The sequence below is a fragment of the Arachis stenosperma genome, chromosome 7, assembly GCF_014773155.1.
Source record: "Arachis stenosperma cultivar V10309 chromosome 7, arast.V10309.gnm1.PFL2, whole genome shotgun sequence".
NCBI lineage: Eukaryota > Viridiplantae > Streptophyta > Magnoliopsida > Fabales > Fabaceae > Arachis > Arachis stenosperma.
This window is the reverse complement of record NC_080383.1, coordinates 58,853,431-58,866,093: the sequence shown is the minus strand read 5'-3', so window position 1 is coordinate 58,866,093 and position 12,663 is coordinate 58,853,431. Positions and strand designations below refer to the sequence as shown.

Below are 12,663 nucleotides of genomic sequence, written 5' to 3'. Positions count from 1 at the left end.
TCAACTAGTTGCTCTAATGCAACAAAACTGCAAGTTTCATGGACTTCAATCAGAAGATCCCTACCAGTTTTTGACTGAGTTCTTGCAGATCTGTGAGATTGTTAAGACTAATGAGTAGAACCTGAAGTCTACAGGCTCATACTTTTCCCTTTTGCTGTAAGAGACAGAGCTAGAACATGGTTGGACTCACAACCTAAGGATAGTCTGGACTCTTGGGATAAGCTGGTCACGACCTTCTTGGTTAAATTCTTTCCTCCTCAAAAGCTGAGCAAGCTTAGAGTGGATGTTCAGACCTTCAAGCAAAAAGATGGTGAATCCCTCTATGAAGCTTGGGAAAGATATAAGCAATTGACCAAAAAGTGTCCTTCTGACATGTTTTCAGTGTGGACCATGATAGATATATTCTATTATGGTCTATCTGAGTTTTCTAAGATGTCACTGGACCATTCTGTAGGTAGATCCATTCACCTAAAGAAAACGCCTGCAGAAGCTCAGTAACTTATTGAAATGGTTGCAAATAACCAATTCATGTACACTTCTGAGAGGAATTCCGTGAATAATGGGACGCCTCAGAGGAAGGGATTTCTTGAAATTGATGCTCTGAATGCCATATTGGCTTAGAACAAAATGTTGACTCAACAAGTCAACATGATTTCTCAAAGTCTGAATGGATGGCAAAATGCATCCAACAGCACTAAAGAGGCATCTTCTGAAGAAGACGCTTATGATCCTGAAAACCCTACAATGTCAGAGGTAAATTATATGGGGGAAGCCTTTGGCAACACCTATAACCCCTCATGAAAAAATCATCCAAATTTATCATGGAAGGATCAACAAAAGCCTCAACAAGGCTTTAATAATAGTGGAAGAAACAGGTTTAGCAATAGCAAACCTTTTCCATCATCTTCTCAGCAACAGACAGAGATTTCTGAGCAGAGCACCTCTAACTTAGCAAACATAGTCTCTGACCTGTCTAAGGCCACTTTAAGTTTCATGAGTGAAACAAGGTCCTCTATCAGAAATTTGGAGGCACAAGTGGGCCAGCTGAGTAAGAAAGTCACTGAAACTCCTCCTAGCACTCTCCCAAGCAATACTGAAGAGAATCCAAAAAGAGAGTGCAAGGCCATTGACATAATCAACATGGCCGAACCTAGAGAGGAAGGAGAGGACGTGAATCCCAATAAGGAAGACCTCAGAGGACGTCTCTCAAGCAAGAAGGAGTTCCTTATTGAGGACTTAAAGGAATCTGAAGGTCATATAGAGACCATAGAGATCCCATTAAACCTTCTTTTGCCATTCATGAGCTCTGAAAACTATTCTTCCTCTAAAGAAGATGAAGATATAGCTGGAGAGCAAGTTGCTAAATATATCATGAAGCTGAATGCCAAGTTGTTTGGTAATGAGACTTGGGAAGGTGAACCTACCTTGCTCATTGGTGAACTAGATACATGGGTTCAGTAAACTTTACCTCAAAAGAAACAAGATCCTGGTAAATTCTTAATACCCTGTACCATAGGCACCATGACCTTTGAAAAGGCTCTGTGTGACCTGGGGTCAAGCATAAATCTTATGCCACTCTCTGTAATGGAGAAGTTGGGGATCATTGAGGTACAGCCTGCAATATTCTCATTACAAATGGCAGATAAGTCAGTAAGACAAGCTTATGGATTGGTAGAGGACGTGTTGGTAAAGGTTGAAGGCCTTTACATCCCTGCTGATTTCATAATCTTAGACACTAGGAAGGAGGAGGATGAATGCATCATCCTTGGAAGACCTTTCCTAGCCACAACAGGAGTTGTGATAGATGTTAACAGAGGAGAATTAGTCCTTCAATTGAATGGGGACTACCTTGTGTTTAAGACCCAAGGGTGTTCTTCTTTAACAATGGAGAGGAAGCATGAAAAGCTTCTCTCAGTACAGAGTCAAACAGAGCCCCCACAATCAAACTCTAAGTTTGGTGTTGGGAGGCCACAGCCAAACTCTAAGTTTGGTGTTGAATCCCCACATTCAAACTCTAAGTTTGGTGTTGGGAGTCTACAACATTGGCCTGATCACCTTTGAGGCTCCATGAGAGCCTACTGTCAAGCTAGTGACATTAAAGGAGCACTTATTGGGAGGCAACCCAATTTTTTATTTAACTAATTTTATTTTTATTTTATTGTTCTTTTATGTTTTCTTAGGTTCATGATCATGTGGAGTCACAAAACAAATACAAAAATTAAAAACAAAATCAAAAACAGCAGAAGAAACAGCACACCTTGGAGGAAGGACTTACTAGCGTTTGAACGCTAGTAAGGAGCATCTGGTTGGCGTTCAATGCCAGAACAGAGCATGGATCTGGCGTTGAATGCCAGAAACATTCAGAAATCTGGCGTTCAAATGCCAAGATTGCACACTGAGGAAAGCTGGCGTTCAACGCCAGAAACATGCTGCAGATTGGCGTTGAACGCCCTAAATCATCCTTTTCTTGATAATTCAAATAAAAGAGTAGAAGTCTTTAACTCATCATTTTTCCAAACAACATTTCAATAAAGACTCGAATTTTTATAGAAATTTGGCAGCACCTCACCTAAAACTTGGACTTTGTCACCCGGTTCGGGTCCCAACTAAACCGTTCCACAATCCTTTTCAACAGCCCAAAATCCAAAATTAGTTCAAGGCAAGCCAAATCCAACAGTCATTTCAATTCCATATTTCAAGGAGACCGTTTCAAAATCAAATCATTATCAACCGAATAAACTCATTTCTAAAGCTTTAAAAAGCGATTCAGCAATAATCATTTATCAAACCCGATCATTTAAAGCAAACCAGGCTGAATTCAAGAGTGTATTCTAATTTTCACATTTTCAAGAAAATTAACTCAACTCAAATCAATTTCCAACGGATTAAACTCGATATCAAAGCTTTAAAAGAATCAACTCCAAAAGCATTTCATTTCACAAAACCACACAGCAAACCAACCAAATAAACGTTCATAATCAATCGAGACAAATCAAACCATACATAAGGCCGATACAATCACCAAATACATATTTTCTCACATCAGTATCCATATGTAATAATTCCAATATACAAAATATAGTTTTTTGGAAAGCGCCCCTACCTCAAAACGCAAATCCATAACCCAAACGTCTCACAGAGTCCTTTCCGTCTCAACTCAAAATCAGCGGCAACTAAAACCTCAGCTCCCAGCCACTTTTGCAATAACCATAGCAACACTAATCACAATATATAATAATCAGGACTCGACCCCACGTTACCAAAACTCATTTATTAACCAAACACAACCAAAACTAACACGAGGCTTTTCGAAACACAATTTCTTACCGAAATAACAACAAGAAGCAGCTGCAATTTTGAACCGGCCCCGACAACAGCTCCGGCACCGGCCAGAAGTTCCGGTGGATCAACTACAAAAACCGCGCAACATTAAAACCTCCTCGAAAACCAAAAAGGCAGAAACCTCAAATAAAACCCTTACCGGCAACTTTTTTGGCGACGGCAGCAGGGTCTTAAGTTGGCAGAAGCTCAGGCCAGAGCTCCAGCGGTGATCCCAGAAGTCACAGAACCACTCCTGGCGGTCAGAACACAGGGGAGCAGCTTCCTCCTCCGACCGTGACACCATCGGCGGCCTGTATCCTTTTCCAGCGGTGGTGAGAACCCCAATAGCGCGGTGCGGTTCAGTCTGCTCCATAGCACAGCAGCGACCGGACCTCCAGCTCGCCTCGTCCTCTTCAAGCAGCGTCCAATCTCAGTCTTCCTCCCTGACGCGACGTGGCGGCGACCGGCGCAGTTCGTGGCCCCATGGGTGATGGCGGTGAGGCACGAGCTCCCTCTCAAGTCTCATGCGCCGCCCTCCACTGCTAGCCTCTACCTCTCCTCGTGCAAAGATGGCAACGGCGGTGCTGGCCTTTAATGAGCGGATAATTTATATGCTTTTTGGCATTATTTTTATGTAGTTTTTAGTAGGATCTAGCTACTTTTAGGGATGTTTTTATTAGTTTTATGCAAAATTCACATTTCTAGAATTTACTATGAGTTTATGTGTTTTTCTGTGATTTCAGGTATTTTCTGGCTAAAATTGAGGGACCTGAGCAAAAATCTGATAAGAGGCTGAAAAAGGACTGCTGATGTTGTTGGATTCTGACCTCCCTGCACTCGAAATGGATTTTCTGGAGTTACAGAACTTCAAATGGTGCGTTCTCAATTGTGTTGAAAAGTAGACATCCAGGGCTTTCCAGAAATATGTGATAATCCAAACTTTATTCGATTTTAGATGACGCAAACTGGCGTTAAACACCAGTTCCATGCTGCATTCTAGAGTAAAACGCCAGAAACATGTCATAAAAAGAGTTAAACGCCAAAAACACGTTACAACTTGGCGTTTAACCCCAAGAGAAGCCTCTGCACGTGTAAAGCTCAAGCTCAGCCCAAGCACACACCAAAGTGGGCCCTGGAAGTGGATTTCTGCACTTAGACTTATTTCTGTAAACCCTAGTAGCTAAGTTTAGTATAAATAGAACTTTTTACTATTGTACTAGAAGTCTTTTTGACCAGGTCTTGTCTTTGGATTGATCTTTAATCAGTGTATGCAATTTTAGACCTTCATGGGGGCTGGCCATTCGGCCATGCCTGAACCATCACTTATGTATTTTCAACGGTGGAGTTTCTACACACCGTAGATTAAAGTGTGGAGCTCTGCTGTACCACGAGAATTAATGTAATTACTGTTGTTCTTCTATTCAATTCAAGCTTATTCTTATTCTAAGATATTCGCTGCACTTCAACCTTATGGATGTGATGATCCGTGACACTCATCATCATCCGTCCTTATGAACGCGTGCCTGACAACCACTTCCGTTCTACAAGCGAGAGCTAGAGTGTGTATCTCTTGGATTCCTTAATCAGAATCTTCGTGGTATAAGCTAGAATCCATTGGCAGCATTCTTGAGAATCCAGAAAGTCTAAACCTTGTCTGTGGTATTCCGAGTAGGATTCAGGGATTGAATGACTGTGACGAGCTTCAAACTCGCGAGTGTTGGGCATAGTGACAGACGCAAAAGAATCACTAGATTCTATTCCGACATGATCGAGAACCGACAGATGATTAGCCGTGCTGTGACAGAGCATTTGGACCATTTTCACTGAGAGGATGGGAAGTAGCCATTGACAACGGTGACACCCTACATACAGCTTGCCATAGAAAGGAGTAAGAATGATTGGATGAAAGCAGTAGGAAAGCAAAGATTCAGAAGGAACAAAGCATCTCGATACACTTGTCTGAAATTCCCTAATTGATGATCACAATTTTGTGCACCAGCCTTGCGGCAAGGACAACGGCGCGGATGACGGGATCGGCGGCAAATCAGAAGCGCGACAGTGAGGAGCTGGATGTGATGGCAGAACGCGACTGGCCAACGAGCTGCTGCTTCCCCGGTGCTCTTCCTCCCTTCCGGATCTCCTTCTCCCTCTTTCCCCCTTTCGCTTTTCTTCATTCCTCCTCAAGCAGAGCGTGTGTGTGTGTTCAGCACAGGGCTATGCAGCAAAGAGGATGAAGGAGAGACTGGTGGCTGCGCAGCGTGAGGAGAAGGGTTTTAGGGCATGGTGTATCGAAATTAGGGTTAGGGACATTTTGGTAATTTCAAATAAAGGTAGGGGTAATATAGTAATTAGGAACAAATTTTAATCCAACAAAATTAATATATATAAATACTATTTGCTTCTCAATTTTACAAATTATTTTCAATAAAATGCCCCAACCAAATAATTAGAAATAATATACTTAATTTCTTCATTTTCCAAAATAGTAGTATTAATATTTAAAATATTACTTATCTAATCCAAATAATATAAAATCCTTATTATTTCATAACTATCAACTTTATAATTCAAATATAGAAAATAATCCAATAATTATAAAATTGGATAATAATCATAACTCGTCTCAAATTCAATAAATCACAACTTGTCTTAATTATTTTTAATAAAATAATTTCTGAAATTAAGGATATAAATAACTATATGATTTGAGACTTGATCATAATAAGGCTTTTCAAAAGTTCTGGGTCTTACATTCTACCCACCTTATAATCATTCAATGATTTTCATGCTGCACAGATGTTGGACACATGGACAGCCGAGACCAACACGCGGTTTGCATGCTACACAGATGTTGGACACATGGTTAGACTAGGCTTACACGCAGCCTGCATGCTGAGTTGGCATTGACACGTTGTGCTCGTGTCTTTGGTGGACACATTAACACGTTACATGCGTGTTGATCAACACGTTACCTGCGTGTTGATCAACACGTTACCTGCGTGTTAGCTCCTTTTTCTGACAGATCCATAATTCTATAAAATATCTCAAACACCCATATTCAAGTAAAGCACCACTGATTTCTACATATATAAAATAATATCTGACAAAACAACAGACAATAGCCAGTTTCACTAATTTATTTTACAATACAGGGAACTACATATAATGAAAGTAATAATAATAATAACAACTACATTCAAATTAATAAATTGAATAAATTAATAAATTTGTGTTAAAAATAATAATAACAAAAGCAATAATAATAACAACTAGTGTTAAAAATATATAATAAACTTGTTATCAGTTTAAATTTATTATCTTATTTAACTAAGATTTATATTTAATAATAATAACGAAAGCAATAACAATAACAAAACTATATCATAATCATACAAACTATTAAACTAATATTAATCAAGTAAATACTAATAAATTAATAAATAATAATAAAATTACATAATTAGGATGCCCCAGATAATTGATAACATGATCTTCAAAAGACGTATAATCATGTACCATTATAAATATATTAATCCCACTCTTAAATTTAAAACTAATTCAAAACATTCCTAAACCCCAAACCCCACCACTCCTTTGTCACTCTCAAAGCAAATAATGAGAACTATCATAGTCGCCCCACCATTTTATAATACATCCGCTGCCAACCTCCAACGTCCCACATTAATGGTTGTTATTCTCGGTGCAAGGCCTCCCTCTGACGATGCAACGCGTGGCAACATGCAGCATGCGCGCTGCGCAGGATGCTGACACGCGGATAGCCAAGACCAACACGCGGTTTGCGTGCTGCACAGATGTTGGATACGTGGTTGGACCAGGCTTACACGCAACTTGCATGCTGAGTTGGCATTGACATGTTGCGCTCGTGTCTTTGGTAGACACGTCAACATGTTACCTGTGTGTTGATCAACACGTTACCTGCACGTTAGCTCCCTTTTCTAACAGATCCATAATTCTGTAAAATATCTCAAACACCCATATTCAAGTAAAGCACCACTGATTTCTACATATGTAAAATAATTTCTGACAAAACAACATACAATAGCCAGTTTCATTAATTTATTTTACTATACAATGAACCACACATAATGAAAGCAACAATAATAATAACAACTACATTCAAATTAATAAATTAGATAAATTAATAAATTTGGGATAAAAATAATAATAACAAAAGCAATAACAATAACAACTAGTGTTAAAAATATATAATAAATTTGTTATCACTTTAAATTTATTATCTTGTTTAACTAAGATTTACGTTTAATAATAATAACGAAATCAATAATAATAACAAAACTATATCATAATCATACAAACTACTAAATTAGTATTAATCAAGTAAATACTAATACATTAAAAAAGAATAATAAACTTACAAAATTAGGATGCCCCAGATAATTGAAAACATGATCTTCAAGAGACGTATAATCACGTACCATTATAAATATATTAATCTCATTCTCAACCTTAAAACTAATTCAAAACATTTTTAACCCCCAAACCCCACCACTCCTTTGTCACTCTCAAAGCAAATAATGTGAACTATCACAGCCCCACCACTCTTTTATAATACATCCACTGCCAACCCCCAACGTCCCACATTAATGATTGATGTTCTCAGTGCAAGGCCTCCCTTTTGCGACGCAACGCGCGGCAACACGCAGCTTGCGTGCTACGCAGGATGCCGACACGAGGATAGCTGAGACCAACACGCAGTTCGCGTGCTGCACAGATGTTGGACACCTGGTTAGACCAGGCTTACACGCAGCCTGCATGCTAAGTTGGCATTGACACGTTGCGCTCGTGTCTTTGGTGGACACGTCAACACGTTACCTGCATGTTAGCTCCCTTTTCAGACAGATCCATAATTCTGTAGAATATCTTAAATACCCATATTCAAGTAAAGCACTACTCATTTCTACATATGTAAAATAATTTCTGACAAAACAACATACAATAGCCAATTTCATTAATTTATTTTACTATACAATGAACCACACATAATGAAAGCAATAATAATAATAACAACTACATTCAAATTAATGAATTAGATAAATTAATAAATTTTTGTTAAAAATAATAATAACAAAAGCAATAATAGTAACAACTAGTGTTAAAAATATATAATAAATTTGTTATCAGTTTAAATTTATTATCTTATTTAACTAAGATTTATGATTAATAATAATGAAATCAATAACAATAACAAAACTGTATCATAATCATACAAACTATTAAACTAATATTAATCAAGTAAATACTAATAAATTAATAAATAATAATAAACTTACATAATTTTGATATCCCAGATAATTGATAACATGATCTTCAAGAGACGTATAATCACTTACCATTATAAATATATTAATTCCATTCTCAACTTTAAAACTAATTCAAAACATTCCTAAACCCCAAACCCAACCACTTCTTTGTCACTCTCAAAGCAAATAATGAAAACTCTCACAGCCCCACCACCATTTTATAATACATCCGTTGTCAACCCCTAACATCCGACATTAATGGTTGTTGTTCTCGGTGCAAAGCCTCCCTTTTGCAATGTAACACGTGGCAAAACGCAGCTTGCGTGCTGCGCAGGATGCTGACAGGTGGACAGCCAAGACTAACACGCGGTTTGCGTGCTGCATAGTTGTTGGACACGTGGATGGACCAGGCTTACACGTAGCCTGCCTGCTGAATTGGAATTGACACGTTAAGCTCGTGTCTATGGTGGGCACGTCAACACGTTACCTGCATGTCAGCTCCATTTTCTGACAGATTCATAATTCTGTAAAATATCTCAAACACCCATATTCAAGTAAAGTACCACTCATTTCTACATGTGTAAAATAATTTCTGACAAAACAAGATACAATTGTCAGTCTAATTAATTTATTTTACTATACAATGAACCACACATAACAAAAGCAACAACAATAATAACAACTACATTCAAATTAATAAATTAGATAAATTAATAAATTTGTGTTAAAAATAATAATAACAAAAGCAATAATAATAACAACTAGTGTTAAAAATATATAATAAATTTGTTATCAGTTTAAATTTATTATCTTGTTAAACTAAGATTTATGTTTAATTATAATAACGAAATCAAAAACAGTAACAAAAATATATCATAACCATACAAACTATTAAACTAATATTAATCAAGTAAATAAGAATAAATTAATAAATAATAATAAACTTACATAATGTGGATGTTTTGGATAATTGAGAACATGATTTTCAAGGAACGTATAATCACGTACTATTATAAATATATTAATCACACAATCAACTTTAAAACTAATTTAAAACATTCCTAAACCACAAACCCACTACAAGAAAAATACCCATTCAGCCACACTTTTTTTAGGCTACATTTGAAAAGCGTAGCCTATTCATAGAATAGGCTACGCTTTTCTCTGTGTTGCCTTTTTATAAGAGAAAAGGATACACAAATGCAGCATCATTTAAAAAGCGTAGCCTTAGGTATTAAAGATATCACTTAAAAAGCGTAGCCGTAGGTTGATATCTATAGATTCACTTTTCATATCAAAGGAGACGCTTTTAAAGGATAGCCTATTTGTTAAGTTTTGGGTGCGTTTTAAAAGTGATGCCTAATGTCTCTAGAGCCAAAAACTTAACACTTAGTAATTTTTTTCCTTGTTTTTCCTGAAAGCAAACTGATGATGAGTGATGATGACCTTAACACTTATTAGTAAAACTTAGCAAATTAAACTTCTTGAGTCTCAGTCACCTTCATCCTCGAGCGTAAACCCTTGATAGCTCATCAGTCACCGTCGATAGCTCACCATCATCGCCCCCCACTCACGCTCGCCATTGACCCTCTCACTCTCGGTCTCGCCATTCACCCTCTCACTCTCGCCATTGACCGCCTCACTACAAGCGGAAACCCTCTCACTCTCACCATTGAGAGTCATCGCCTCCCACTCACGACTCACCTGATCGTCGTCATCTCCTCTTCGCCATTGACCGTCATCATCTCCTCTTCGCCATCGCTTGCACTGATCGTCGCTGTGCGGCCCTCACCATCGTCGGTGTGCGACCCTCACCATCGTCGCTGCGCCGCTCTCACCATCGTCTTCGCTGTGCTCACATCATTGAATAGGTATGTATTGATTTCTATTTGCTTCTAAAATTGATCAGTGGCTTAGGGTTCCTATTTTAGGGGTTTTAATTTGGGGCTTTTAATCTCTGAAATATAGGTCTGTGAACTGTAATTTGATAACATGCATGCTGTTATTGATGAAGATGTGTGGTATTTTAGGGTTTGTGAACTGTGATTTAATATACAGCTTGTCTATTTTCTCTGTATTTTTGTTTCTGAGACTGAATCCAAATGCAGCGTTAATAAGCTTTTGTTTCTGTGATTTCTCAATGAATAAGTTGGCTTTCGTTTCTCTGTTTTCAGCTTCCTGTTTTCAGCTTCCTGTTTCTAACAGAGTTCTTACAGTTTGAATGGTTTCTTGGTTAGCCAGAAACAGAAATGGTGTGAAGAATGTAAAGAATGAAAAGAAGACAAGGAGTAGAGAAGAAGTAGAAGAGGAAGAAGAAAGGTGAGCTGAATTGTAAATTGAATTGAAAACTCACATATACATGCTTAGAAGAATTTCTTAATTCGTCAATTTCGTTGTCCTGCAAGGATCTATTTTTGGATAAGGTATAATTTGCAGCTTTTTCCTCAGAGTTCATGCTTTTATTAGTTATATGTCTAACAGGACTGATAAATAGTCTTTTGCAATCTCCTGGGTAATCCTGCTGCACAACATACCTTGTAGAAAACCTTCTAACTATTGAATTTATTGACTTTGTCTGCACATAACCATTAAAAGAGCTCAAAATACTTAGCTAATGTGGTCTAATCTGAAGAGAAAATAACTCAAGTTGTAGAGTACTTCAACTGTATCTATATTACCCAAAATTTGTGACAAAATTTTCTCCGCAAAGAAGGCTTGGTTTTGGAAAGAAATTAACCCCACTCAAACCCTCAACTTTTCACAAATTAACAGGCCATGAATATTGTTGCCAATAACTTTATAGTTAGAGAAAAAACGTCATTTATGCTTAGTCCTACTATAGTGTTATCTCTATATTACATATTAGATGCGTAAATCCCTTTTCCTAAATATAATCAATTTGTCACCCACCGGTCATTTTCAATATTTTTCCAAGACAATGCTAAAAAGAACCAGCAATATATTTTATAAGCTAAGCATTAATTTCTACTAAAGCTAGTTATAAACTAGCTCAATTGCCAACCTATATTCTCAGTTTTATAATGGGCAGCTTAATAAGTATTTCCCTAGAATAAGAATAAGACAAATAAAACCAAGAGACTAATTCAAAGTAATGGACATAAGAGTTTTCTTACACTTTTAAATCCTTTATGCTTCCAAGAAATAGCCTAATATGACATCATTATTTCATGAAAGAAGACAAACCTAATATGACATCATTATTTCACTGTCTTCTTCACAATTTAAACTGCCAATGTTAGCTTCAAGAATTGGTTTTGACTCACTTACAGATTCATCTAAATTGAGCTGCTCTGCTTTTATATCAGAAATTTCTTCAGAAGACAAAGAAGAAATACAACTATTATTGAAGTCAACTTGCTCTTCTGAAACAACACCCAACTCTGCTGAAACAGAAATGGTGTGAAGAATATAAAGAATGAAAAGAAGACAAGGAGTAGAGAAGAAGTAGAAGAGGAAGAAGAAAGGTGAGCTGAATTGTAAATTGAATTGAAAGAAAGAAATCTGATTAACATGAAAACCAATCATATACAATCCTGGTAAGGTGAACAAAGAATGAAAGGGTTATGGATGGGTAAAATTATATAAGAAAATTGAGTTTTCTAAGAATAAATATTTATAATTTACTTTTTTAATTTATCAATTTCTACACTTTAATTAACAATCAAATCCTTGTATACACACTTGTATACACACTTCTGATATGTCAAGCTAAACTATATAATTATTTTAAACATGTTTTGAGACTTCACTCAATAATTAATTTTAAGTATTGGTTGTTGAATAGCTTAGTTGTTATTAGATTAAGAAGCAGTTACGTTCACACGGTCATAGCCTCCATTTTTTCTTTGTTTGACTTCATGACTTTTATGTTAGTCCAAGTCTTACACACGGTCCATTTCTTTCAGATTAATATAAAATAATATGAAATATGAACATGAAACGTTTTTTCTTTTCATGATGTCACCGTTTATTATAAGATTATATTCATTCATGCAATCAGCTATCTATATTATTTAATTAATTAATGAATTTGTGTGGT

At 36.9% G+C, this 12,663-nt stretch overlaps 1 non-coding gene across 1 annotated transcript; it reads right to left on the bottom strand.

Moving 5' to 3' along the window:
- Nucleotides 1–270: 270 nt before the first annotated feature.
- On the bottom strand, nt 271–374 carry LOC130942347 (small nucleolar RNA R71). Its single transcript, XR_009070921.1, has one exon. It is a non-coding gene; the product is annotated as a small nucleolar RNA R71 (small nucleolar RNA).
- Nucleotides 375–12,663: the final 12,289 nt, after the last annotated feature.